General features: G+C 50.2%; 22 non-coding genes and 1 pseudogene across 22 annotated transcripts; all 23 read left to right on the top strand.

Moving 5' to 3' along the window:
- The first annotated feature begins 319 nt into the window (after nucleotides 1-319).
- Nucleotides 320-483, top strand: LOC149453748 (U1 spliceosomal RNA). The gene has a single exon (XR_016314564.1). It is a non-coding gene; the product is annotated as a U1 spliceosomal RNA (small nuclear RNA).
- Nucleotides 484-1,001: 518 nt separating this feature from the next.
- LOC149453747 (U1 spliceosomal RNA) lies at nucleotides 1,002-1,167 on the top strand. The gene has a single exon (XR_016314616.1). It is a non-coding gene; the product is annotated as a U1 spliceosomal RNA (small nuclear RNA).
- A 513-nt stretch (nucleotides 1,168-1,680) lies between these two features.
- Nucleotides 1,681-1,846, top strand: LOC149453746 (U1 spliceosomal RNA). The gene has a single exon (XR_016314615.1). It is a non-coding gene; the product is annotated as a U1 spliceosomal RNA (small nuclear RNA).
- Nucleotides 1,847-2,366: 520 nt separating this feature from the next.
- Nucleotides 2,367-2,530, top strand: LOC149453745 (U1 spliceosomal RNA). Its single transcript, XR_016314438.1, has one exon. It is a non-coding gene; the product is annotated as a U1 spliceosomal RNA (small nuclear RNA).
- Nucleotides 2,531-3,051: 521 nt separating this feature from the next.
- LOC149453744 (U1 spliceosomal RNA) lies at nucleotides 3,052-3,215 on the top strand. Its single transcript, XR_016314437.1, has one exon. It is a non-coding gene; the product is annotated as a U1 spliceosomal RNA (small nuclear RNA).
- A 520-nt stretch (nucleotides 3,216-3,735) lies between these two features.
- LOC149453743 (U1 spliceosomal RNA) lies at nucleotides 3,736-3,899 on the top strand. The gene has a single exon (XR_016314579.1). It is a non-coding gene; the product is annotated as a U1 spliceosomal RNA (small nuclear RNA).
- A 520-nt stretch (nucleotides 3,900-4,419) lies between these two features.
- LOC149453742 (U1 spliceosomal RNA) lies at nucleotides 4,420-4,583 on the top strand. The gene has a single exon (XR_016314436.1). It is a non-coding gene; the product is annotated as a U1 spliceosomal RNA (small nuclear RNA).
- A 520-nt stretch (nucleotides 4,584-5,103) lies between these two features.
- LOC149453741 (U1 spliceosomal RNA) lies at nucleotides 5,104-5,267 on the top strand. Its single transcript, XR_016314435.1, has one exon. It is a non-coding gene; the product is annotated as a U1 spliceosomal RNA (small nuclear RNA).
- A 519-nt stretch (nucleotides 5,268-5,786) lies between these two features.
- On the top strand, nucleotides 5,787-5,950 carry LOC149453740 (U1 spliceosomal RNA). The gene has a single exon (XR_016314637.1). It is a non-coding gene; the product is annotated as a U1 spliceosomal RNA (small nuclear RNA).
- Nucleotides 5,951-6,470: 520 nt separating this feature from the next.
- Nucleotides 6,471-6,634, top strand: LOC149453739 (U1 spliceosomal RNA). Its single transcript, XR_016314534.1, has one exon. It is a non-coding gene; the product is annotated as a U1 spliceosomal RNA (small nuclear RNA).
- A 5,841-nt stretch (nucleotides 6,635-12,475) lies between these two features.
- Nucleotides 12,476-12,639, top strand: LOC149453738 (U1 spliceosomal RNA). The gene has a single exon (XR_016314638.1). It is a non-coding gene; the product is annotated as a U1 spliceosomal RNA (small nuclear RNA).
- A 520-nt stretch (nucleotides 12,640-13,159) lies between these two features.
- LOC149453737 (U1 spliceosomal RNA) lies at nucleotides 13,160-13,323 on the top strand. The gene has a single exon (XR_016314434.1). It is a non-coding gene; the product is annotated as a U1 spliceosomal RNA (small nuclear RNA).
- Nucleotides 13,324-13,844: 521 nt separating this feature from the next.
- Nucleotides 13,845-14,008, top strand: LOC149453736 (U1 spliceosomal RNA). The gene has a single exon (XR_016314433.1). It is a non-coding gene; the product is annotated as a U1 spliceosomal RNA (small nuclear RNA).
- Nucleotides 14,009-14,531: 523 nt separating this feature from the next.
- On the top strand, nucleotides 14,532-14,695 carry LOC149453735 (U1 spliceosomal RNA). The gene has a single exon (XR_016314431.1). It is a non-coding gene; the product is annotated as a U1 spliceosomal RNA (small nuclear RNA).
- A 522-nt stretch (nucleotides 14,696-15,217) lies between these two features.
- Nucleotides 15,218-15,381, top strand: LOC149453734 (U1 spliceosomal RNA). The gene has a single exon (XR_016314430.1). It is a non-coding gene; the product is annotated as a U1 spliceosomal RNA (small nuclear RNA).
- Nucleotides 15,382-15,902: 521 nt separating this feature from the next.
- Nucleotides 15,903-16,066, top strand: LOC149453733 (U1 spliceosomal RNA). The gene has a single exon (XR_016314429.1). It is a non-coding gene; the product is annotated as a U1 spliceosomal RNA (small nuclear RNA).
- A 520-nt stretch (nucleotides 16,067-16,586) lies between these two features.
- Nucleotides 16,587-16,750, top strand: LOC149453732 (U1 spliceosomal RNA). The gene has a single exon (XR_016314612.1). It is a non-coding gene; the product is annotated as a U1 spliceosomal RNA (small nuclear RNA).
- A 519-nt stretch (nucleotides 16,751-17,269) lies between these two features.
- Nucleotides 17,270-17,433, top strand: LOC149453731 (U1 spliceosomal RNA). Its single transcript, XR_016314428.1, has one exon. It is a non-coding gene; the product is annotated as a U1 spliceosomal RNA (small nuclear RNA).
- Nucleotides 17,434-17,953: 520 nt separating this feature from the next.
- On the top strand, nucleotides 17,954-18,117 carry LOC149453730 (U1 spliceosomal RNA). The gene has a single exon (XR_016314427.1). It is a non-coding gene; the product is annotated as a U1 spliceosomal RNA (small nuclear RNA).
- A 517-nt stretch (nucleotides 18,118-18,634) lies between these two features.
- Nucleotides 18,635-18,798, top strand: LOC149453729 (U1 spliceosomal RNA). Its single transcript, XR_016314660.1, has one exon. It is a non-coding gene; the product is annotated as a U1 spliceosomal RNA (small nuclear RNA).
- A 519-nt stretch (nucleotides 18,799-19,317) lies between these two features.
- On the top strand, nucleotides 19,318-19,481 carry LOC149453728 (U1 spliceosomal RNA). The gene has a single exon (XR_016314659.1). It is a non-coding gene; the product is annotated as a U1 spliceosomal RNA (small nuclear RNA).
- Nucleotides 19,482-25,215: 5,734 nt separating this feature from the next.
- Nucleotides 25,216-25,350, top strand: LOC149453727 (U1 spliceosomal RNA; annotated as a pseudogene).
- Nucleotides 25,351-25,870: 520 nt separating this feature from the next.
- Nucleotides 25,871-26,034, top strand: LOC149453726 (U1 spliceosomal RNA). The gene has a single exon (XR_016314658.1). It is a non-coding gene; the product is annotated as a U1 spliceosomal RNA (small nuclear RNA).
- Nucleotides 26,035-26,344: the final 310 nt, after the last annotated feature.

Below are 26,344 nucleotides of genomic sequence, written 5' to 3'. Positions count from 1 at the left end.
CGCTGCGCCATATTCCTATGCTCCCTTTCGTGGCAGGAAGCTTGCGCTGCTGCTGGATGCTTAAGGGCCGCCTCCTATGCAAATACAGGCGCTGACGCAGTTTACACTGGGACTATTTCGCAACTCCTTTGCGTCTCTCCAGACATTGGGGGGGAGAAGAAGAGAAGAAAAAAAAAAAAAAACTACAACACTCCTGCTCCACTCTTTACACAGATGTGCATTGCTCTGTGGCCTAGCTCTGACAGATACCCAGAAAGCTCCCATAACGTGGACAAAGCGTGGCCCCAACCGGGGAGCACTAGCCGGTCTCTTCCAACTCATACTTACCTGGCAGGGGAGATACCATGATCACGAAGGTGGTTCTCCCAGGGCGAGGCTCAACCATTGCACTCCGGCTGTGCTGACCCCTGTGATTTCCCCAAATGCGGGAAACTCAACTGCATAATTTGTGGTAGTGGGGGACTGCGTTCGCGCTCTTCCCTGATTCTTTCTGGTCAATGATAGTTCAGCTAAAAGCTTTGTCTGACGACACACCGGGTGGGCTGCTCTTTCAGCTCCTGCTCCCTTCTCTCTAGTCTCTTTGCACCTGCATTGCATCCCTTGCCAAATGGCTTCTTCCGTGCATGACTTCACTCCCCATTTCTGCTACAGGACAATCGCCAACTCTGTAGGAACAGCCCCCTCCCGCTGCGCCATATTCCTATGCTTCCTTTCGTGGCAGGAAGCTTGCGCTGCTGCTGGATGCTTAAGGGCCGCCTCCTATGCAAATACAGGCGCTGACGCAGTTTACACTGGGACTATTTCGCAACTCCTTTGCGTCTCTCCAGACATTGGGGGGGAGAAGAAGAGAAGAAAAAAAAAAAACTACAACACTCCTGCTCCACTCTTTACACAGATGTGCATTGCTCTGTGGCCTAGCTCTGACAGATACCCAGAAAGCTCCCATAACGTGGACAAAGCGTGGCCCCAACCGGGGAGCACTAGCCGGTCCCTTCCAACTCATACTTACCTGGCAGGGTAAGTATACCATGATCACGAAGGTGGTTCTCCCAGGGCGAGGCTCAACCATTACACTCCGGCTGTGCTGACCCCTGCGATTTCCCCAAATGCGGGAAACTCGACTGCATAATTTGTGGTAGTGGGGGACTGCGTTCGCGCTCTCCCCTGATTCTTTCTGGTCAATGATAGTTCAGCTAAAAGCTTTGTCTGACGGCACACCGGGTGGGCTGCTCTTTCAGCTCCTTCTCTCTAGCCTCTTTGCACCTGCATTGCATCCCTTGCCAAATGGCTTCTTCCGTGCATGACTTCACTCCCCATTTCTGCTACAGGACAATCGCCAACTCTGTAGGAACAGCCCCCTCCCGCTGCGCCATATTCCTATGCTTCCTTTCGTGGCAGGAAGCTTGCGCTGCTGCTGGATGCTTAAGGGCCGCCTCCTATGCAAATACATGCGCTGACGCAGTTTACACTGGGACTATTTCGCAACTCCTTTGCGTCTCTCCAGACATTGGGGGGGAGAAGAAGAGAAGAAAAAAAAAAAAAACTACAACACTCCTGCTCCACTCTTTACACAGATGTGCATTGCTCTGTGGCCTAGCTCTGACAGATACCCAGAAAGCTCCCCTAACGTGGACAAAGCGTGGCCCCAACCGGGGAGCACTAGCCGGTCCCTTCCAACTCATACTTACCTGGCAGGGTAAGTATACCATGATCACGAAGGTGGTTCTCCCAGGGCGAGGCTCAACCATTGCACTCCGGCTGTGCTGACCCCTGCGATTTCCCCAAATGCGGGAAACTCGACTGCATAATTTGTGGTAGTGGGGGACTGCGTTCGCGCTCTCCCCTGATTCTTTCTGGTCAATGATAGTTCAGCTAAAAGCTTTGTCTGACGACACACCGGGTGGGCTGCTCTTTCAGCTCCTGCTCCCTTCTCTCTAGCCTCTTTGCACCTGCATTGCATCCCTTGCCAAATGGCTTCTTCCGTGCATGACTTCACTCCCCATTTCTGCTACAGGACAATCGCCAACTCTGTAGGAACAGCCCCCTCCCGCTGCGCCATATTCCTATGCTTCCTTTCGTGGCAGGAAGCTTGCGCTGCTGCTGGATGCTTAAGGGCCGCCTCCTATGCAAATACATGCGCTGACGCAGTTTACACTGGGACTATTTCGCAACTCCTTTGCGTCTCTCCAGACATTGGGGGGGAGAAGAAGAGAAGAAAAAAAAAAAAAACTACAACACTCCTGCTCCACTCTTTACACAGATGTGCATTGCTCTGTGGCCTAGCTCTGACAGATACCCAGAAAGCTCCCATAACGTGGACAAAGCGTGGCCCCAACCGGGGAGCACTAGCCGGTCCCTTCCAACTCATACTTACCTGGCAGGGGAGATACCATGATCACGAAGGTGGTTCTCCCAGGGCGAGGCTCAACCATTGCACTCCGGCTGTGCTGACCCCTGCGATTTCCCCAAATGCGGGAAACTCGACTGCATAATTTGTGGTAGTGGGGGACTGCGTTCGCGCTCTCCCCTGATTCTTTCTGGTCAATGATAGTTCAGCTAAAAGCTTTGTCTGACGACACACCGGGTGGGCTGCTCTTTCAGCTCCTGCTCCCTTCTCTCTAGCCTCTTTGCACCTGCATTGCATCCCTTGCCAAATGGCTTCTTCCGTGCATGACTTCACTCCCCATTTCTGCTACAGGACAATCGCCAACTCTGTAGGAACAGCCCCCTCCCGCTGCGCCATATTCCTATGCTTCCTTTCGTGGCAGGAAGCTTGCGCTGCTGCTGGATGCTTAAGGGCCGCCTCCTATGCAAATACATGCGCTGACGCAGTTTACACTGGGACTATTTCGCAACTCCTTTGCGTCTCTCCAGACATTGGGGGGGAGAAGAAGAGAAGAAAAAAAAAAAAAAACTACAACACTCCTGCTCCACTCTTTACACAGATGTGCATTGCTCTGTGGCCTAGCTCTGACAGATACCCAGAAAGCTCCCATAACGTGGACAAAGCGCGGCCCCAACCGGGGAGCACTAGCCGGTCCCTTCCAACTCATACTTACCTGGCAGGGGAGATACCATGATCACGAAGGTGGTTCTCCCAGGGCGAGGCTCAACCATTGCACTCCGGCTGTGCTGACCCCTGCGATTTCCCCAAATGCGGGAAACTCGACTGCATAATTTGTGGTAGTGGGGGACTGCGTTCGCGCTCTCCCCTGATTCTTTCTGGTCAATGATAGTTCAGCTAAAAGCTTTGTCTGACGACACACCGGGTGGGCTGCTCTTTCAGCTCCTGCTCCCTTCTCTCTAGCCTCTTTGCACCTGCATTGCATCCCTTGCCAAATGGCTTCTTTCGTGCATGACTTCACTCCCCATTTCTGCTACAGGACAATCGCCAACTCTGTAGGAACAGCCCCCTCCCGCTGCGCCATATTCCTATGCTTCCTTTCGTGGCAGGAAGCTTGCGCTGCTGCTGGATGCTTAAGGGCCGCCTCCTATGCAAATACATGCGCTGACGCAGTTTACACTGGGACTATTTCGCAACTCCTTTGCGTCTCTCCAGACATTGGGGGGGAGAAGAAGAGAAGAAAAAAAAAAAAAACTACAACACTCCTGCTCCACTCTTTACACAGATGTGCATTGCTCTGTGGCCTAGCTCTGACAGATACCCAGAAAGCTCCCATAAAGTGGACAAAGCGCGGCCCCAACCGGGGAGCACTAGCCGGTCCCTTCCAACTCATACTTACCTGGCAGGGGAGATACCATGATCACGAAGGTGGTTCTCCCAGGGCAAGGCTCAACCATTGCACTTCGGCTGTGCTGACCCCTGCGATTTCCCCAAATGCGGGAAACTCGACTGCATAATTTGTGGTAGTGGGGGACTGCGCTCGCGCTCTCCCCTGATTCTTTCTGGTCAATGATAGTTCAGCTAAAAGCTTTGTCTGACGACACACCGGGTGGGCTGCTCTTTCAGCTCCTGCTCCCTTCTCTCTAGCCTCTTTGCACCTGCATTGCATCCCTTGCCAAATGGCTTCTTCCGTGCATGACTTCACTCCCCATTTCTGCTACAGGACAATCGCCAACTCTGTAGGAACAGCCCCCTCCCGCTGCGCCATATTCCTATGCTTCCTTTCGTGGCAGGAAGCTTGCGCTGCTGCTGGATGCTTAAGGGCCGCCTCCTATGCAAATACATGCGCTGACGCAGTTTACACTGGGACTATTTCGCAACTCCTTTGCGTCTCTCCAGACATTGGGGGGGAGAAGAAGAGAAGAAAAAAAAAAAAAACTACAACACTCCTGCTCCACTCTTTACACAGATGTGCATTGCTCTGTGGCCTAGCTCTGACAGATACCCAGAAAGCTCCCATAACGTGGACAAAGCGCGGCCCCAACCGGGGAGCACTAGCCGGTCCCTTCCAACTCATACTTACCTGGCAGGGGAGATACCATGATCACGAAGGTGGTTCTCCCAGGGCGAGGCTCAACCATTGCACTCCGGCTGTGCTGACCCCTGCGATTTCCCCAAATGCGGGAAACTCGACTGCATAATTTGTGGTAGTGGGGGACTGCGTTCGCGCTCTCCCCTGATTCTTTCTGGTCAATGATAGTTCAGCTAAAAGCTTTGTCTGACGACACACCGGGTGGGCTGCTCTTTCAGCTCCTGCTCCCTTCTCTCTAGCCTCTTTGCACCTGCATTGCATCCCTTGCCAAATGGCTTCTTCCGTGCATGACTTCACTCCCCATTTCTGCTACAGGACAATCGCCAACTCTGTAGGAACAGCCCCCTCCCGCTGCGCCATATTCCTATGCTTCCTTTCGTGGCAGGAAGCTTGCGCTGCTGCTGGATGCTTAAGGGCCGCCTCCTATGCAAATACATGCGCTGACGCAGTTTACACTGGGACTATTTCGCAACTCCTTTGCGTCTCTCCAGACATTGGGGGGGAGAAGAAGAGAAGAAAAAAAAAAAAAACTACAACACTCCTGCTCCACTCTTTACACAGATGTGCATTGCTCTGTGGCCTAGCTCTGACAGATACCCAGAAAGCTCCCATAACGTGGACAAAGCGTGGCCCCAACCGGGGAGCACTAGCCGGTCCCTTCCAACTCATACTTACCTGGCAGGGGAGATACCATGATCACGAAGGTGGTTCTCCCAGGGCGAGGCTCAACCATTGCACTCCGGCTGTGCTGACCCCTGCGATTTCCCCAAATGCGGGAAACTCGACTGCATAATTTGTGGTAGTGGGGGACTGCGTTCGCGCTCTCCCCTGATTCTTTCTGGTCAATGATAGTTCAGCTAAAAGCTTTGTCTGACGACACACCGGGTGGGCTGCTCTTTCAGCTCCTGCTCCCTTCTCTCTAGCCTCTTTGCACCTGCATTGCATCCCTTGCCAAATGGCTTCTTCCGTGCATGACTTCACTCCCCATTTCTGCTACAGGACAATCGCCAACTCTGTAGGAACAGCCCCCTCCCGCTGCGCCATATTCCTATGCTTCCTTTCGTGGCAGGAAGCTTGCGCTGCTGCTGGATGCTTAAGGGCCGCCTCCTATGCAAATACATGCGCTGACGCAGTTTACACTGGGACTATTTCGCAACTCCTTTGCGTCTCTCCAGACATTGGGGGGGAGAAGAAGAGAAGAAAAAAAAAAAAACTACAACACTCCTGCTCCACTCTTTACACAGATGTGCATTGCTCTGTGGCCTAGCTCTGACAGATACCCAGAAAGCTCCCATAACGTGGACAAAGCGTGGCCCCAACCGGGGAGCACTAGCCGGTCCCTTCCAACTCATACTTACCTGGCAGGGGAGATACCATGATCACGAAGGTGGTTCTCCCAGGGCGAGGCTCAACCATTGCACTCCGGCTGTGCTGACCCCTGCGATTTCCCCAAATGTGGGAAACTCGACTGCATAATTTGTGGTAGTGGGGGACTGCGTTCGCGCTCTCCCCTGATTCTTTCTGGTCAATGATAGTTCAGCTAAAAGCTTTGTCTGACGACACACCGGGTGGGCTGCTCTTTCAGCTCCTGCTCCCTTCTCTCTAGCCTCTTTGCACCTGCATTGCATCCCTTGCCAAATGGCTTCTTCCGTGCATGACTTCACTCCCCATTTCTGCTACAGGACAATCGCCAACTCTGTAGGAACAGCCCCCTCCCGCTGCGCCATATTCCTATGCTTCCTTTCGTGGCAGGAAGCTTGCGCTGCTGCTGGATGCTTAAGGGCCGCCTCCTATGCAAATACATGCGCTGACGCAGTTTACACTGGGACTATTTCGCAACTCCTTTGCGTCTCTCCAGACATTGGGGGGGAGAAGAAGAGAAGAAAAAAAAAAAAAACTACAACACTCCTGCTCCACTCTTTACACAGATGTGCATTGCTCTGTGGCCTAGCTCTGACAGATACCCAGAAAGCTCCCATAACGTGGACAAAGCGTGGCCCCAACCGGGGAGCACTAGCCGGTCCCTTCCAACTCATACTTACCTGGCAGGGGAGACACCATGATCACGAAGGTGGTTCTCCCAGGGCGAGGCTCAACCATTGCACTCCGGCTGTGCTGACCCCTGCGATTTCCCCAAATGCGGGAAACTCGACTGCATAATTTGTGGTAGTGGGGGACTGCGTTCGCGCTCTCCCCTGATTCTTTCTGGTCAATGATAGTTCAGCTAAAAGCTTTGTCTGACGACACACCGGGTGGGCTGCTCTTTCAGCTCCTGCTCCCTTCTCTCTAGCCTCTTTGCACCTGCATTGCATCCCTTGCCAAATGGCATCTTCCGTGCATGACTTCACTCCCCATTTCTGCTACAGGACAATCGCCAACTCTGTAGGAACAGCCCCCTCCCGCTGCGCCATATTCCTATGCTTCCTTTCGTGGCAGGAAGCTTGCGCTGCTGCTGGATGCTTAAGGGCCGCCTCCTATGCAAATACATGCGCTGACGCAGTTTACACTGGGACTATTTCGCAACTCCTTTGCGTCTCTCCAGACATTGGGGGGGAGAAGAAGAGAAGAAAAAAAAAAAAAACTACAACACTCCTGCTCCACTCTTTACACAGATGTGCATTGCTCTGTGGCCTAGCTCTGACAGATACCCAGAAAGCTCCCATAACGTGGACAAAGCGTGGCCCCAACCGGGGAGCACTAGCCGGTCCCTTCCAACTCATACTTACCTGGCAGGGGAGATACCATGATCACGAAGGTGGTTCTCACTGCTTGTAGTGTATCGCTAGCTCTGCTCTTTGGAGTGTGGGCTGGTTGCTGAGTTTTCCTGTGATCTTCAGTTCTGTTGATAGTGAAAGGTGAAGCTCTGCTATGGCGGCGGCCAGAAACGTGAAAATTCCGGCTTATGCGCGGGTTAATAATTCTGTCAGAATGGAGTTTGAAACAGAGAAGAGACAAGAAAAAGGCTTGGAGTACATTGTCAAAGATTTGCTCTTTGGTTTGTTCCAGTTGACGCCGGACAAGATTCTTGCTCTACAGGATTACCACATCAGAGGAGTTTATGATATCACTTTTGTAAATAAGAGGACCTGCTCGGAGTTTGTCAGGAAACTGCAGGAGTATCAAAACCACCAGTTATTGGACTGTGTAAAAGTCACCCCACATTATGAGGAAGAGGATTTGCGATCGCTTGTGGTGAAAATGTACAACCCAAATATACCTCAGGAGGACATTACCAGCTGGCTGTCCATATTTCGCGAGAAGGTAAAATTTTTACACAAAATTACCAACCAGTTTGGGTTATGGACTGGGAAAAGGAAATACCTTGTTTCGTTTAAAAAAGGCATTTTTCCTCCAGCACGCTTTAGCATTGGAAAATGTAACGGGGACTTATTTTTTGATGGAATGGCCAGTTTTTGCCGCATATGCCATGTGTATGGCCATTCAACTGAGTTATGCAAGGAGAGTCACAGGTGCAGGAATTGTGACTCCTTTGAGCATGAGACTGTGATATGTCCCAAAGAAAAGCGTTGTAATTTTTGTCTTCGTCCGGGCCATGTCTATTCAAACTGCCCGCACCGCAACAACCCTGACAAATCGGGAAAAGCAGCTGATTCTCAGGGGGAGCCATCTGCTAAAATTGAGGAAAGTGCTGGTCCAGCACCCACTGCTGGCGATTTGGGGAATGTTACATGTGATCTGACTTCTGGCACTATTAAAGCAAGAGAACCTGCCAAAACAGAAAGTTCAGCTCCACACCCCGACCCAATGCAAGAGGAGGTAGCGGCTGTTTTGGAGGAGATGGAGGCTACAACATCGGAGGGAGCACGGGAAGAGGAGCAGTGTTCAAATGTGATTGTAAAGCTACATGGAAGATCCAGAGAAGGAGAGCAGTTACTGGAAAAGAGTGAGTCTACTGTTGGTGATCATCCGGATCATGCTGCAGAATCAAAGGCCAAGAAACCACGGATGGGCTCAGCGAGTGTTGTTGGAGTACAAACAAAGGCTGAAGGGAGGTCATGGGCGGAGGTTGTAAAGTTCCCTGCCGGCAATGATTTAGAGAATATGGAGTCCAGTCTTTCTCCAGTGGATAATATGCCGAGCGATCTATTATTTGGAAATGAGACTGTTACTAGCCCAGTCGGTCTGGCATCTCCTGGGCAGAATTTCTTGAGCATTGACCTGGTCCACCAACTGACTGAGGTGATGGGAATGGATCCCTCTGAGAACAGTATGGATTTGCAGTAAGTCCCCTTTAAGAACTTTTTCTTTATTTCACCATGGCTGTTTTGAACGGTTTATCCTTTAATGTGCACTGCATAAAGAGCCAGCTAAGAAGAAGGACTGTGTTTAACTTTTTGGCGGCCTTTAATGTAAGTGTGTTTTTCCTGCAAGAATGTGCTATACCACACAGGAGCAATTATGAAACCTTTGCAAAGGACTGGACTCATGGCCCTTCTGTGTGGTCAGGCTGCAATGTGAATAGGAATGCAGGAGTTGCTATTCTTTTTAAAGGGCCAGCCAAGATTCAGCATGTCCAAGAAATTGTGCCAGGGAGAGTTTTGTTTGTTACTGCTATTATTGATGGGATCAAGTGGAATCTTTTAAATGTGTATGCATCGCCACACCCAAAAGATCGTATTGAGATGTTTGAAACTTTGAATGTCCTTATGGCAAATACTAAACCAATGATTGTAGCAGGTGATTTTAACTGTGCTTTAAATCCCACAGACAGATACGGCTCAGGTGGTAGGATTACTGATAGATCAGCCAACCTTCTAAAAACCATTCTAACAGATTTAAAGTTTAAAGATGTCTTTACGACCCTCAATAAAAACACATCTTTAACTGAGAGGGTTACATGGAAAGGTAAAGATGCTGGGTCAAGAATTGATTATATTTTCGCTGCTAAGTATTTATTGCCATTGTCCTGCACACACAAAGAAAATGTGATTTCAGACCACAAGGTGGTGATTTTCAAAGTTTCAAGCCCAGCTGAGCAAAAAGTGGGAAGGGGCTTTTGGAAGCTGAATAGCTCCTTGCTAGAAGGTGAGAAAGTGTATGAAGATTTCAGGAAGGTTTTTAAGGAATGGCAGACAGAAAGGTTGCACACTTTGGATATTCTGACATGGTGGGATATAGTAAAAGAGAGAATTAAACGTTTTTTCATAAAATTAGGGGTTCAAAGAGCTAAAGCAAAAAGGGATTTTTTTGATCATTTAAATACACAGCTACAAACTCTGTATAAACTTAAAGCAATTGGTTGCGATGTAGCTGATTACATAGCTGCAGCTAAAGAGAAGATTAAAAAAGATCTGGAGGAGAAAGCAAAGGAGGTCATTTTTAAAAGTCGTGTACAGCATGTAGAGGAGAATGAAAAATGTACTAGATACTTCTTTAGGAAAATCCACATGTCAAAGGAAATAATAACAGAAATAGAAGGGGAGAAATCCAGGAGTGGCATCATGGGAAAAGTTTTTGCCTTCTATCAATCCCTGTATGACACTAAAAATATTGATGCTGATTTCATGAATGACACACTCAAGGATATAACTATGGTTTTGAACCAAGATGATGCAGAGGCCCTAACTGAGAGTTTAACTGAAGATGAGCTTTTAAGAACCATCCAAAGTTTTCAAAAAGGGAAAGTACCTGGCTTGGATGGGTTACCTATTGAATTTTACCTGCGGTTTTGGGATATTTTGAAAAGTGATTTGTTACACCTCTTTAGTAAATGTTTTCTGTGCATGGAGCTGCCCCGTTCTTGGAGGAGAGGAATCATTACTCTGCTTCCAAAGGAGGGAGATAAAGCCCAATTAAAGAACTGGAGGCCTATAACACTCCTAAACCTGGATTATAAAATCTTTTCCAAAGTCTTAGCAAACAGGCTGAAAAGAGTGATAGACAGAGTGATCCATAGTAACCAGGTGTGCGGTATCCCGGGGCGTAGAATTCACCACATTACCAACCTTATTAGGGATTCTATTTGGTACACTGAAGACCGTAAGCAACGCCTGGCAATTCTGTCTTTAGATTTTGAAAAAGCGTTTGACCGCATATCACATGAGTATTTATTTAATGTTCTGCGCAAAATGGGTATTCCAGCTGGCTTCCTGTCCTCTTTAAAGTCATTATACAACAAATGTACCAGTCAGGTTCTAGTCAATGGTTTCATGACAGATGGGTTTAGCTTGAAGTGTGGTGTCAAGCAGGGATGCCCTTTATCACCATTACTATTTGTCTGTGCCATTGAGCCACTTTTATGCTCCATCAGGAAAGATAAGGTGATCAGAGGAGTCCATGTGCCAGGTAGTGGAGGGCTGCAGGTAAAAGTAACTGGATACATGGATGATATTGCAATATTGTGCACTGACCCCGCATCTGTTAAAAGAGCAATTAGAAGAACAGAATATTTTTGTGGCGCTTCGGGATTTAAATTAAATGTAAATAAAAGCAGTATGATGGAAGTGGGGAATTGGGAGCCCTCTTTAGATTGCCAACTTCAAAAGAAGGAATCGATCAAAATCTTGGGCACTATTTTTACTTCTAAGAATGATGGAGAAGAGTCCTGGAATGTGGTCACGGAAAGGATAAACAGGAAGGTTATAGGCTGGACAATGCGACAGTTGACTATTGAAGGGAAGATTTTATTGATTAAAATGGTTCTGTTGCCTATTTTACTGTACATAGCTCTCACGTTCCCTCCAACAGATTTGCATTTGACTCAAGTTGTCCGAACGTGTTTTTTATTTGTCTGGGGCTCAAAGATGGAGAGGTTAAAAAGAATATACATGATGAAACCCCCAGAGAAAGGTGGGAAAGGTATGCCGAATATAAAGCGCTTTTTGCAAACAAAATACTTGGTTCTATGTCTTCAAGCCTACAATACGGATGCTTTTTGGTCTTTTTTTCTAAAGTACGCAGTAGGGTTTACGTTTAAGAAGCATGGTTGGTACGACTTATCGCTGAAGAGCCCATTCTGCTTTCACCCTCCATGGTTTTATAGCCTTTTGTCAACCATCATCTCTGACTTCAACTTGCAAGGTAAAACACTGGGAGATCTCTCTAACAAGTTAAAGCTGAAACTGTATTTTAGTGCTGCAGAGACCTTGGTCCCTATCACTCAAATCCCAGAAGATGAGGCCAAATCTATTTGGTCAAAAGTTAGCTCTAAACAGCTCTTTAATAGCCAAAAGGATTTAGCATGGGCCTGTGTTCATGAGTGTCTGCCTACCAGAGTTTTTCAGCACAAAAGACGTGTGGTACCATTAGCTGAGTGCCCAAGGTCCTCCTGTGGATCCAATGAGACAGTAAAGCACCTTCTGTGGGATTGCTTTTATGCCAAAGAGCTCTGGAGGGTGGTAAAACCGCTTCTAGAACGGGTGTCGGGAATTAAGGATGTAGATTATGAGTTGGTTCTTTATGGAAAGGTGGAAACAATACCAAGGGATAAATTTGTAATCCTATGGAAAATGATTAATTCATTCAAAGAAGCTTTGTGGAAAGTAAATTTTTTCCAATCATTGTCCCCAAAGAGACTCATTCCCTTTTATGGGGGTTGTTTACATTAAAAGATACTTTTCTCCTAATGAGTCACCAAGGGCGAGACTCCGGATGAAGGCGCCATCTTAATTATCATCATTGTTCTGTCAACCTATATCTGATTGTTTACTTAAGAGAGTAAGGAATTTAAAGGGCAAGAAACAGACAGTAGCAAGGCTATAAAATTGTCATTTTACTGATCATCTAATAAAACGTGGACTGTCTATCACAATCCACTACACCGCCTCCTATGCAAATACAGGCGCTGACGCAGTTTACACTGGGACTATTTCGCAACTCCTTTGCGTCTCTCCAGACATTGTGGGGGAGAAGAAGAGAAGAAAAAAAAAAAAAAAAAAAAAACTACAACACTCCTGCTCCACTCTTTACACAGATGTGCATTGCTCTGTGGCCTAGCTCTGACAGATACCCAGAAAGCTCCCCTAACGTGGACAAAGCGTGGCCCCAACCGGGGAGCACTAGCCGGTCCCTTCCAACTCATACTTACCTGGCAGGGGAGATACCATGATCACGAAGGTGGTTCTCCCAGGGTGAGGCTCAACCATTGCACTCCGGCTGTGCTGACCCCTGCGATTTCCCCAAATGCGGGAAACTCGACTGCATAATTTGTGGTAGTGGGGGACTGCGTTCGCGCTCTCCCCTGATTCTTTCTGGTCAATGATAGTTCAGCTAAAAGCTTTGTCTGACGACACACCGGGTGGGCTGCTCTTTCAACTCCTGCTCCCTTCTCTCTAGCCTCTTTGCACCTGCATTGCATCCCTTGCCAAATGGCTTCTTCCGTGCATGACTTCACTCCCCATTTCTGCTACAGGACAATCGCCAACTCTGTAGGAACAGCCCCCTCCCGCTGCGCCATATTCCTATGCTTCCTTTCGTGGCAGGAAGCTTGCGCTGCTGCTGGATGCTTAAGGGCCGCCTCCTATGCAAATACATGTGCTGACGCAGTTTACACTGGGACTATTTCGCAACTCCTTTGCGTCTCTCCAGACATTGGGGGGGAGAAGAAGAGAAGAAAAAAAAAAAAAACTACAACACTCCTGCTCCACTCTTTACACAGATGTGCATTGCTCTGTGGCCTAGCTCTGACAGATACCCAGAAAGCTCCCATAACGTGGACAAAGCGCGGCCCCAACCGGGGAGCACTAGCCGGTCCCTTCCAACTCATACTTACCTGGCAGGGGAGATACCATGATCACGAAGGTGGTTCTCCCAGGGCGAGGCTCAACCATTGCACTCCGGCTGTGCTGACCCCTGCGATTTCCCCAAATGCGGGAAACTCGACTGCATAATTTGTGGTAGTGGGGGACTGCGTTCGCGCTCTCCCCTGATTCTTTCTGGTCAATGATAGTTCAGCTAAAAGCTTTGTCTGACGACACACCGGGTGGGCTGCTCTTTCAGCTCCTGCTCCCTTCTCTCTAGCCTCTTTGCACCTGCATTGCATCCCTTGCCAAATGGCTTCTTCCGTGCATGACTTCACTCCCCATTTCTGCTACAGGACAATCGCCAACTCTGTAGGAACAGCCCCCTCCCGCTGCGCCATATTCCTATGCTTCCTTTCGTGGCAGGAAGCTTGCGCTGCTGATGGATGCTTAAGGGCCGCCTCCTATGCAAATACAGGCGCTGACGCAGTTTACACTGGGACTATTTCGCAACTCCTTTGCGTCTCTCCAGACATTGGGGGGGAGAAGAAGAGAAGAAAAAAAAAAAAAAACTACAACACTCCTGCTCCACTCTTTACACAGATGTGCATTGCTCTGTGGCCTAGCTCTGACAGATACCCAGAAAGCTCCCATAACGTGGACAAAGCGTGGCCCCAACCGGGGAGCACTAGCCGGTCCCTTCCAACTCATACTTACCTGGCAGGGGAGATACCATGATCACGAAGGTGGTTCTCCCAGGGCGAGGCTCAACCATTGCACTCCGGCTGTGCTGACCCCTGCGATTTCCCCAAATGCGGGAAACTCGACTGCATAATTTGTGGTAGTGGGGGACTGCGTTCGCGCTCTCCCCTGATTCTTTCTGGTCAATGATAGTTCAGCTAAAAGCTTTGTCTGACGACACACCGGGTGGGCTGCTCTTTCAGCTCCTGCTCCCTTCTCTCTAGCCTCTTTGCACCTGCATTGCATCCCTTGCCAAATGGCTTCTTCCGTGCATGACTTCACTCCCCATTTCTGCTACAGGACAATCGCCAACTCTGTAGGAACAGCCCCCTCCCGCTGCGCCATATTCCTATGCTTCCTTTCGTGGCAGGAAGCTTGCGCTGCTGCTGGATGCTTAAGGGCCGCCTCCTATGCAAATACATGCGCTGACGCAGTTTACACTGGGACTATTTCGCAACTCCTTTGCGTCTCTCCAGACATTGGGGGGGAGAAGAAGAAAAAAAAAAACAAAAAAAAAACTACAACACTCCTGCTCCACTCTTTACACAGATGTGCATTGCTCTGTGGCCTAGCTCTGACAGATACCCAGAAAGCTCCCATAACGTGGACAAAGCGTGGCCCCAACCGGGGAGCACTAGCCGGTCCCTTCCAACTCATACTTACCTGGCAGGGGAGATACCATGATCACGAAGGTGGTTCTCCCAGGGCGAGGCTCAACCATTGCACTCCGGCTGTGCTGACCCCTGCGATTTCCCCAAATGCGGGAAACTCGACTGCATAATTTGTGGTAGTGGGGGACTGCGTTCGCGCTCTCCCCTGATTCTTTCTGGTCAATGATAGTTCAGCTAAAAGCTTTGTCTGACGACACACCGGGTGGGCTGCTCTTTCAGCTCCTGCTCCCTTCTCTCTAGCCTCTTTGCACCTGCATTGCATCCCTTGCCAAATGGCTTCTTCCGTGCATGACTTCACTCTCCATTTCTGCTACAGGACAATCGCCAACTCTGTAGGAACAGCCCCCTCCCGCTGCGCCATATTCCTATGCTTCCTTTCGTGGCAGGAAGCTTGCGCTGCTGCTGGATGCTTAAGGGCCGCCTCCTATTCAAATACATGCGCTGACGCAGTTTACACTGGGACTATTTCGCAACTCCTTTGCGTCTCTCCAGACATTGGGGGGGAGAAGAAGAAAAAAAAAAACAAAAAAAAACTACAACACTCCTGCTCCACTCTTTACACAGATGTGCATTGCTCTGTGGCCTAGCTCTGACAGATACCCAGAAAGCTCCCATAACGTGGACAAAGCGTGGCCCCAACCGGGGAGCACTAGCCGGTCCCTTCCAACTCATACTTACCTGGCAGGGGAGATACCATGATCACGAAGGTGGTTCTCCCAGGGCGAGGCTCAACCATTGCACTCCGGCTGTGCTGACCCCTGCGATTTCCCCAAATGCGGGAAACTCGACTGCATAATTTGTGGTAGTGGGGGACTGCGTTCGCGCTCTCCCCTGATTCTTTCTGGTCAATGATAGTTCAGCTAAAAGCTTTGTCTGACGACACACCGGGTGGGCTGCTCTTTCAGCTCCTGCTCCCTTCTCTCTAGCCTCTTTGCACCTGCATTGCATCCCTTGCCAAATGGCTTCTTCCGTGCATGACTTCACTCCCCATTTCTGCTACAGGACAATCGCCAACTCTGTAGGAACAGCCCCCTCCCGCTGCGCCATATTCCTATGCTTCCTTTCGTGGCAGGAAGCTTGCGCTGCTGCTGGATGCTTAAGGGCCGCCTCCTATGCAAATACAGGCGCTGACGCAGTTTACACTGGGACTATTTCGCAACTCCTTTGCGTCTCTCCAGACATTGGGGGGGAGAAGAAGAGAAGAAAAAAAAAAAAAAACTACAACACTCCTGCTCCACTCTTTACACAGATGTGCATTGCTCTGTGGCCTAGCTCTGACAGATACCCAGAAAGCTCCCATAACGTGGACAAAGCGTGGCCCCAACCGGGGAGCACTAGCCGGTCCCTTCCAACTCATACTTACCTGGCAGGGGAGATACCATGATCACGAAGGTGGTTCTCCCAGGGCGAGGCTCAACCATTGCACTCCGGCTGTGCTGACCCCTGCGATTTCCCCAAATGCGGGAAACTCGACTGCATAATTTGTGGTAGTGGGGGACTGCGTTCGCGCTCTCCCCTGATTCTTTCTGGTCAATGATAGTTCAGCTAAAAGCTTTGTCTGACGACACACCGGGTGGGCTGCTCTTTCAGCTCCTGCTCCCTTCTCTCTAGCCTCTTTGCACCTGCATTGCATCCCTTGCCAAATGGCTTCTTCCGTGCATGACTTCACTCCCCATTTCTGCTACAGGACAATCGCCAACTCTGTAGGAACAGCCCCCTCCCGCTGCGCCATATTCCTATGCTTCCTTTCGTGGCAGGAAGCTTGCGCTGCTGCTGGATGCTTAAGGGCCGCCTCCTATGCAAATACATGCGCTGACGCAGTTTACACTGGGACTATTTCGCAACTCCTTTGCGTCTCTCCAGACATTGGGGGGGAGAAGAAGAGAAGAAAAAAAAAAAAAACTACAACACTCCTGCTCCACTCTTTACACAGATGTGCATTGCTCTGTGGCCTAGCTCTGACAGATACCCAGAAAGCTCCCATAACGTGGACAAAGCGCGGCCCCAACCGGGGAGCACTAGCCGGTCCCTTCCAACTCATACTTACCTGGCATGGGACATACCATGATCACGAAGGTGGTTCTCCCAGGGCGAGGCTCAACCATTGCACTCCGGCTGTGCTGACCCCTGCGATTTCCCCAAATGCGGGAAACTCGACTGCATAATTTGTGGTAGTGGGGGACTGCGTTCGCGCTCTCCCCTGATTCTTTCTGGTCAATGATAGTTCAGCTAAAAGCTTTGTCTGACGACACACCGGGTGGGCTGCTCTTTCAGCTCCTGCTCCCTTCTCTCTAGCCTCTTTGCACCTGCATTGCATCCCTTGCCAAATGGCTTCTTCCGTGCATGACTTCACTCCCCATTTCTGCTACAGGACAATCGCCAACTCTGTAGGAACAGCCCCCTCCCGCTGCGCCATATTCCTATGCTTCCTTTCGTGGCAGGAAGCTTGCGCTGCTGCTGGATGCTTAAGGGCTGCCTCCTATGCAAATACATGCGCTGACGCAGTTTACACTGGGACTATTTCGCAACTCCTTTGCGTCTCTCCAGACATTGGGGGGGAGAAGAAGAGAAGAAAAAAAAAAAAACTACAACACTCCTGCTCCACTCTTTACACAGATGTGCATTGCTCTGTGGCCAAGCTCTGACAGATACCCAGAAAGCTCCCATAACGTGGACAAAGCGCGGCCCCAACCGGGGAGCACTAGCCGGTCCCTTCCAACTCATACTTACCTGGCAGGGGAGATACCATGATCACGAAGGTGGTTCTCCCAGGGCGAGGCTCAACCATTGCACTCCGGCTGTGCTGACCCCTGCGATTTCCCCAAATGCGGGAAACTCGACTGCATAATTTGTGGTAGTGGGGGACTGCGTTCGCGCTCTCCCCTGATTCTTTCTGGTCAATGATAGTTCAGCTAAAAGCTTTGTCTGACGACACACCGGGTGGGCTGCTCTTTCAGCTCCTGCTCCCTTCTCTCTAGCCTCTTTGCACCTGCATTGCATCCCTTGCCAAATGGCTTCTTCCGTGCATGACTTCACTCCCCATTTCTGCTACAGGACAATCGCCAACTCTGTAGGAACAGCCCCCTCCCGCTGCGCCATATTCCTATGCTTCCTTTCGTGGCAGGAAGCTTGCGCTGCTGCTGGATGCTTAAGGGCTGCCTCCTATGCAAATACATGCGCTGACGCAGTTTACACTGGGACTATTTCGCAACTCCTTTGCGTCTCTCCAGACATTGGGGGGGAGAAGAAGAGAAGAAAAAAAAAAAAAACTACAACACTCCTGCTCCACTCTTTACACAGATGTGCATTGCTCTGTGGCCAAGCTCTGACAGATACCCAGAAAGCTCCCATAACGTGGACAAAGCGCGGCCCCAACCGGGGAGCACTAGCCGGTCCCTTCCAACTCATACTTACCTGGCAGGGGAGATACCATGATCACGAAGGTGGTTCTCCCAGGGCGAGGCTCAACCATTGCACTCCGGCTGTGCTGACCCCTGCGATTTCCCCAAATGCGGGAAACTCGACTGCATAATTTGTGGTAGTGGGGGACTGCGTTCGCGCTCTCCCCTGATTCTTTCTGGTCAATGATAGTTCAGCTAAAAGCTTTGTCTGACGACACACCGGGTGGGCTGCTCTTTCAGCTCCTGCTCCCTTCTCTCTAGCCTCTTTGCACCTGCATTGCATCCCTTGCCAAATGGCTTCTTCCGTGCATGACTTCACTCCCCATTTCTGCTACAGGACAATCGCCAACTCTGTAGGAACAGCCCCCTCCCGCTGCGCCATATTCCTATGCTTCCTTTCGTGGCAGGAAGCTTGCGCTGCTGCTGGATGCTTAAGGGCCGCCTCCTATGCAAATACATGCGCTGACGCAGTTTACACTGGGACTATTTCGCAACTCCTTTGCGTCTCTCCAGACATTGGGGGGGAGAAGAAAAGAAAAAAAAAAAAAACTACAACACTCCTGCTCCACTCTTTACACAGATGTGCATTGCTCTGTGGCCTAGCTCTGACAGATACCCAGAAAGCTCCCATAACGTGGACAAAGCGCGGCCCCAACCGGGGAGCACTAGCCGGTCCCTTCCAACTCATACTTACCTGGCAGGGGAGATACCATGATCACGAAGGTGGTTCTCCCAGGGCGAGGCTCAACCATTGCACTCCGGCTGTGCTGACCCCTGCGATTTCCCCAAATGCGGGAAACTCGACTGCATAATTTGTGGTAGTGGGGGACTGCGTTCGCGCTCTCCCCTGATTCTTTCTGGTCAATGATAGTTCAGCTAAAAGCTTTGTCTGACGACACACCGGGTGGGCTGCTCTTTCAGCTCCTGCTCCCTTCTCTCTAGCCTCTTTGCACCTGCATTGCATCCCTTGCCAAATGGCTTCTTCCGTGCATGACTTCACTCCCCATTTCTGCTACAGGACAATCGCCAACTCTGTAGGAACAGCCCCCTCCCGCTGCGCCATATTCCTATGCTTCCTTTCGTGGCAGGAAGCTTGCGCTGCTGCTGGATGCTTAGGGCCGCCTCCTATGCAAATACATGCGCTGACGCAGTTTACACTGGGACTATTTCGCAACTCCTTTGCGTCTCTCCAGACATTGGGGGGGAGAAGAAGAGAAGAAAAAAAAAAAAAACTACAACACTCCTGCTCCACTCTTTACACAGATGTGCATTGCTCTGTGGCCTAGCTCTGACAGATACCCAGAAAGCTCCCATAACGTGGACAAAGCGCGGCCCCAACCGGGGAGCACTAGCCGGTCCCTTCCAACTCATACTTACCTGGCAGGGGAGATACCATGATCACGAAGGTGGTTCTCCCAGGGCGAGGCTCAACCATTGCACTCCGGCTGTGCTGACCCCTGCGATTTCCCCAAATGCGGGAAACTCGACTGCATAATTTGTGGTAGTGGGGGACTGCGTTCGCGCTCTCCCCTGATTCTTTCTGGTCAATGATAGTTCAGCTAAAAGCTTTGTCTGACGACACACCGGGTGGGCTGCTCTTTCAGCTCCTGCTCCCTTCTCTCTAGCCTCTTTGCACCTGCATTGCATCCCTTGCCAAATGGCTTCTTCCGTGCATGACTTCACTCCCCATTTCTGCTACAGGACAATCGCCAACTCTGTAGGAACAGCCCCCTCCCGCTGCGCCATATTCCTATGCTTCCTTTCGTGGCAGGAAGCTTGCGCTGCTGCTGGATGCTTAAGGGCCGCCTCCTATGCAAATACATGCGCTGACGCAGTTTACACTGGGACTATTTCGCAACTCCTTTGCGTCTCTCCAGACATTGGGGGGGAGAAGAAGAGAAGAAAAAAAAAAAAAACTACAACACTCCTGCTCCACTCTTTACACAGATGTGCATTGCTCTGTGGCCTAGCTCTGACAGATACCCAGAAAGCTCCCCTAACGTGGACAAAGAGTGGCCCCAACCGGGGAGCACTAGCCGGTCCCTTCCAACTCATACTTACCTGGCAGGGGAGATACCATGATCACGAAGGTGGTTCTCCCAGGGCGTGACATCTCCTGAGTGTGGTGCTCCTAACAGCCAGTGAGTAGGCAGCCGGGGAGCCCCCTTTGTTGGGGTGCTCTTCGGGTGGAAGTTGGAGGCGAGGCACTTTGGTGCCATCAACATGGCGAATCGTGGGATGCGCGATTCTTTGCGGTTCTTGGTGAAGCCGGGCTTGAAGATGGAAGTGGACCTAAGAGCAGTGGTTGTGGATCTTTTGGTGGACGCTTTGGACATTAGGGTAAGAGACATAGTATGTTTGCAGGACTTTCCCCAGCAGGGGATATATGATGTGACCTTTACCTGTCCGGATGTCTGCTGGAATGTTTATGAGAAAGCTAAGAGGATGGAGGAGGAAATTGTGCGGAAATTTGATGTTATCCCCCTGTTTATGCAAGAGGAGAAGGTCATTATTGTACATCTTTATAATCCGTTTGCGGACGTGAATTTGGTTAGAGCTTTTTTGAAAACCTACTGTGAAGAGCTGAAAGGGGGGGATAAAGTTCGGAATAAGTTCGGTATATGGTCTGGAAAGTACAGATTTATTGGGCGTTTTTTTCATGATGAGGGGTGTGTGGGGGGTGTGCGGAGACCCCCTGCAGTGTTTAATGTTGGTGGTGAGCGGGGGTTCCTGTTTTATGCAGGTCAGCCCAGTTATTGCAGAAAATGCTATGTATATGGCCATACAAGCCAGGAATGTGAACAGATCCCTAAATGTCGTTTTTGTGGCCATGAGGGTCATCCTTCCAGAGAGTGCAGAGAGAGGAAAGTTTGCGATATCTGCAGGAAGGCAGGACATCTTGCCCGGCAGTGTGATGAATACTTCGAGGCAAGACGGAGGAGTGGCTTGGAGGAGAGACTTGTGCAGCGGTTGGGGTCCGGTGGATTGTACAAGGAGCAGCGGAAGCCGAGAAGGGCGCGACAGGAGGAGGGGGAGAGTGAGAGCCCCGCGGCTGCGGACTCTGCTGTCCTCATCCTGGAGCGCCCGGCTGATGATGTTGTCCCTGCAGACCGGCCGGTAGCGGCGGAGGGGATACGTGTCGCTGATGACGCTGCCGGTGTTCTGGCGGGCGCTGTCAGTGTTCACCCCGGTGAAGCTGCTGCGGTGGTGGGAACGGGTGTCGGATGCCACGCGGAGGAGAGTGGGCTGACAGGTGGACTGCAATGTGGAGGAAGCGGTGACTCACTGCCCTGTCGGAAGGAAGAACACGCTGGTGAACAGCCAGAGGAGAGGGTGCTTGCTGGACTGAGTAATCCAAATAGATTTGCGGCTCTGATAGGGGATTTATCGGACAGTGATGAGGACGATGATATGGTGGAGGTGGAAAGTGATGGTAGTTTGGAGTGTGGGCAGCGTTTGATTGTCGCCTCTGGGGAAGGGGCGGGACCATCTTCATCCGCATCCAAACGAGCGAGGGTGGATGATTCGGGTGGGGGTGGTCTGGGTGCTTTGCTTGGCAGCCTTGATGGGGATTCTGATGTAGAGTCCGCCAATCCTCCTTTGGTTAGGAGAAGACAGCATGGTGGTATAGAGAGTGTAAGTGGAAAGGTGGAGTCAATGGAACACCTGTAAATAGCTTTATTATGGCTGATATGAGAATGATACATCCTTTTTTCATTATGCTGTTTGTTGTATCTTCTGTGAATGTACGGAGCATTTGTTCTGGGTGGCGGCGGGCGGTGGTGTTTGAGCACTTGGAAAAAGTGACTGCAGATGTGATATGTGTTCAGGAGTGTGGAGTGGAGAGAGCCCCTGAGGGGGAGTGGGTGCGGGGGCATTCCTTATGGTCACCAGCATGTGCATCTAGGAGTGAGGGGGTGGGGATCTTGATCAAAAATAAGGATGTACTGTGCATATCGCATGAGATTGTGATCCCTGGGAGAATGCAGGTGGTGGTATTGGATGTGTATGGGAAGGAGGTGCGTTTAATAAATTGTTATGCTCCGGCTGAAAGAAAGGAGAGGGTGGTATTCCTTGAGACCTTGAAGTTGTGGTTACCTGGAAGATTGCCTACGATAGTGGCTGGTGATCTTAATTGTATAAGGAGGAAGGAGGATAGACAAGGTGAAAGGGAGGAGGGAGGGATGGATGGGTCGTCCAAACTCCTGAATGAGGTGGTGGGGGATTTCCGTCTTCAAGATGTTGCTGTGGAAGTGGAGGGTGGGAAGGTGTCTTTCACCTTCAATTCTGACAGAGGGACTGTAAGGTCCAGGATCGATTTTTTCTTTTGTTCCCCTACAATGAAGGTGACCGGTTATAGGGTTGATCCGGTGACTTTCTCTGATCATGTGCTGCTTACGGGGTCATTTGATCTGGAGGTTGGGGTGCGGTTTGGAGGTGGGGTATGGAAACTGAATTGCACTCTATTGGAGGAGGAGGGAGTTGGTGAGCAGTTTGAGGTGTTCTTTGGAGCATTGGTGTGTCGGAAAGCTGAGTTTGCTAATGTGCTGGGTTGGTGGGATTGGGCTAAGGCATGTATTAGGACCTTCTTTCAGAAGAAGGGGAGAGAAGGGGCTAGAAGGAGGAGAGAGGAGGAGGAGAGGATCTTGTCTAAATTGTTGTTCTTGTTCAAATGCAAAAGGTTGGGGCTGGAAGTGGAGGATGAAATAAAGGAGGTGCGGGAAGAGCGGAAGTTGTCCTTGAAGAAGCGGGGGGAAGGTATTGTGTTTAGAGCAAAAGTGCAAGAGATGGAGGGGGGAGAAAGGTGCTCTCGGTTCTTTTTTAGGAAGGCATATGGGCCTAAGAAAGTGTTTACTTCTGTAATGGACGGGGAGGTAGAAGTGCAAGGTGAGAGGATGGAGGAGGTGATCAGAGGTTTCTATGGGGAGTTGTATAAGGGAGGAGGTGGTGCCTCTGTTGAGGAAGTTGAGCAGTATTGTGGGATCTTGGATGGTGGATTGGGTGAGGAGGATGGTGGTATGTTGGTGGATCCTGTGACAGAAAAGGAGGTGGAGGATACCCTTAGGGGAATGAGGAAAAATAAGACACCAGGAGGGGACGGAATTCCCTTGGAATTTTATTTAAGATTTTGGAAGGTATTGAAGGTGCATGTAGTTGAGGTGCTTCAGTGCTGTATGGCAGGGAAGATGTTATCTCGGTCGATGAAGGAAGGGGTGATCACCTTGCTGTTTAAGAAAGGTGACCCCAAGGATATGAAAAACTGGCGGCCGATAACTTTGCTGAATTGTGACTATAAGTTGCTGACCAAATTGCTGGCTGGTAGGATGCGGGAGGTCATCAGCAAGGTGGTGGGGGATGGTCAGGCGTGTGCTGTGCCGGGTAGGAGGGTGACGGATCACCTGATATTTCTGAGAGATTTGATTTACTATGCCCAAAGTACCAACGCCCCATTGGCTGTGGCTAGCTTTGATTTGGAAAAAGCATATGATCAAGTATCGCACCAGTTTCTGTTTATGGTGTTGCAGAAGATGGGGCTGCCGACGGCCTTTGTGGAGATGGTAAGGGGGTTATATAAGGGGGTTAGCAGTAGGATTTTAGTGAATGGGAACCTGACGGAACCGGTGCGGATCAGATCGGGAGTGAGGCAGGGGTGTCCCCTGTCCCCCATTATTTTTATCTGCGTGATGGAACCCCTGTTGCAGCATGTGAAGAGGGACAAAGTGTTTAAGGGTGTGTTTGTGCCCGGAGGTGACAATGAAAATGTTAAAGGGTTGTGCTACATGGATGACACTGCTTTTGTTTGTAGCTCCAGGAGTGATCTGTTGAGGGCGGAGCTGTTGCTGAGTATTTTCGGATGCATGTCGGGTCTGAAAGTGAATTGGGGGAAGAGCCAGGTGTGCGCTTTGAGCGGGTCATGTGAGGTGGTGGGAGGGAAAGTGGAGGTGGTGGAACAGATGAAAGTGTTGGGGGTGTTTTTCTCCCGTAATCTGTGTTGTCAGAAGAATGCGGAGGTGGGGCTGGCAAAGATAGAGAAAAAGCTTGGTTTCTGGAAATTGAGGAACCTGTCCTTCACTGGGAAGACGGTGGTGGTGAAGGCGTGTGTCCTGCCACTACTGGTGCACTTTGGAGTGGTGTTTGCTCCTAATAAGCAGATGGTAATGAAGGTGATGAGGGTGCTCTTCATGTTTTTTTGGGGGGCAAAGATGGAGAAGATTTCAAGGGAAACGGTGATGAAGGATGGTTGTGCAGGAGGATATGGCTTTCCAAACATTGAGCTTTTTCTAAAGGGGCAGTGGTGGTTGACTCATTTTAAAGCCTTTATGGGTGGGGGAAAGATGGCTTGTTTGATGAGGTACCTGGTGGGGTGGCCGGTGGTGAGGTGGGGGTGGTGCAGAAGAGATCTGAGGAAACCACTGTCACTGGTCTCGCCTGCATATTACCTGGGTATGAAGGCCTTTTATGAGGAAAATAAATTGGTGGAGCTGGGGCAGGATGCAGTGAAAAAGGAGTCTTTATGGAAGTGGTTGCGGAGGGGAGAGGTGGTGTCAAATGTGCGGGGTTTGAGTTCCAAATGGGCGGAAGTGTGCTGGAAGAACTTGGCAATCATTGGTGTGACAAATAAGCAGAAACAGATTGCGTGGCTTACATTGCATAATTGTTTATCTACACGGGTCTTTCTAAAATCTAGGGACTTGGTGAGGAGTGACCGGTGTCCAAGGGAAGGGTGTGGAGGTTGTGAAACGGAGAGACACGTTTTTTGGGAATGTGAGTTTGCTAAGGAGGTGTGGAGGTTGTTGGAGGGTTTTGTGGTGAGGGTGGTGGGGGTGAAGCACATCACTTTTGAGGCTGGAGTTTTGGGTTTGGTGGGTGGTGAGAGGGATGTGAAGAGAAAGATGCATATTGTTTCGGCTGTGGTGAAGGAGGTGGTGTGGGCTGCGAGGGGTTTAATGTGCAGGAAGAGAGAGATATTGTCCGAAGTGGAATGTGTTAGGTGGTGCATGGCTAAGTTTTCCTTGGTGTTGGAATTAGATAGGAAGAGGTTGGGGGATGAGGAGGCTGACGGGATGTGGAATGTGGGGGAGTGGTGGGGGGGTGGGGGTGGGGATGTATAAAGTGTATAAAAGGTTTTTATGTGTTTTTTGATATGTTGATGCCTGAGATGATGCAAAGAACGCTGAGCAGATTCCGTTTTTTGTTGAACGAATTGTGTCAGTGATTCAGTCTGAATAGGCATAAAAAAAAAAAAAAAAAAAAAAAAAAAAAAAAAAAAAAAAAAAGGTTCTCCCAGGGCGAGGCTCAACCTTTGCACTCTGGCTGTGCTGACCCCTGCGATTTCCCCAAATGTGGGAAACTTGACTGCATAATTTGTGGTAGTGGGGGACTGCGTTCGCGCTCTCCCCTGATTCTTTCTGGTCAATGATAGTTCAGCTAAAAGCTTTGTCTGACGACACACCGGGTGGGCTGCTCTTTCAGCTCCTGCTCCCTTCTCTCTAGCCTCTTTGCACCTGCATTGCATCCCTTGCCAAATGGCTTCTTCCGTGCATGACTTCACTCCCCATTTCTGCTACAGGACAATCGCCAACTCTGTAGGAACAGCCCCCTCCCGCTGCGCCATATTCCTATGCTTCCTTTCGTGGCAGGAAGCTTGCGCTGCTGCTGGATGCTTAAGGGCCGCCTCCTATGCAAATACATGTGCTGACGCAGTTTACACTGGGACTATTTCGCAACTCCTTTGCGTCTCTCCAGACATTGGGGGGGAGAAGAAGAGAAGAAAAAAAAAAAAAACTACAACACTCCTGCTCCACTCTTTACACAGATGTGCATTGCTCTGTGGCCTAGCTCTGACAGATACCCAGAAAGCTCCCATAACGTGGACAAAGCGTGGCCCCAACCGGGGAGCACTAGCCGGTCCCTTCCAACTCATACTTACCTGGCAGGGGAGATACCATGATCACGAAGGTGGTTCTCCCAGGGCGAGGCTCAACCATTGCACTCCGGCTGTGCTGACCCCTGCGATTTCCCCAAATGCGGGAAACTCGACTGCATAATTTGTGGTAGTGGGGGACTGCGTTCGCGCTCTCCCCTGATTCTTTCTGGTCAATGATAGTTCAGCTAAAAGCTTTGTCTGACGACACACCGGGTGGGCTGCTCTTTCAGCTCCTGCTCCCTTCTCTCTAGTCTCTTTGCACCTGCATTGCATCCCTTGCCAAATGGCTTCTTCCGTGCATGACTTCACTCCCCATTTCTGCTACAGGACAATCGCCAACTCTGTAGGAACAGCCCCCTCCCGCTGCGCCATATTCCTATGCTTCCTTTCGTGGCAGGAAGCTTGCGCTGCTGCTGGATGCTTAAGGGCCGCCTCCTATGCAAATACAGGCGCTGACGCAGTTTACACT

Source organism: Staurois parvus, unplaced genomic scaffold (assembly GCF_062004578.1).
Source record: "Staurois parvus isolate SC_StPar_1 unplaced genomic scaffold, SC_StPar_1.0 ptg000445l, whole genome shotgun sequence".
Classification (NCBI taxonomy): domain Eukaryota; kingdom Metazoa; phylum Chordata; class Amphibia; order Anura; family Ranidae; genus Staurois; species Staurois parvus.
Note: the sequence above shows the minus strand (reverse complement) of the source record. Positions and strands in the feature narration are given on the sequence as shown.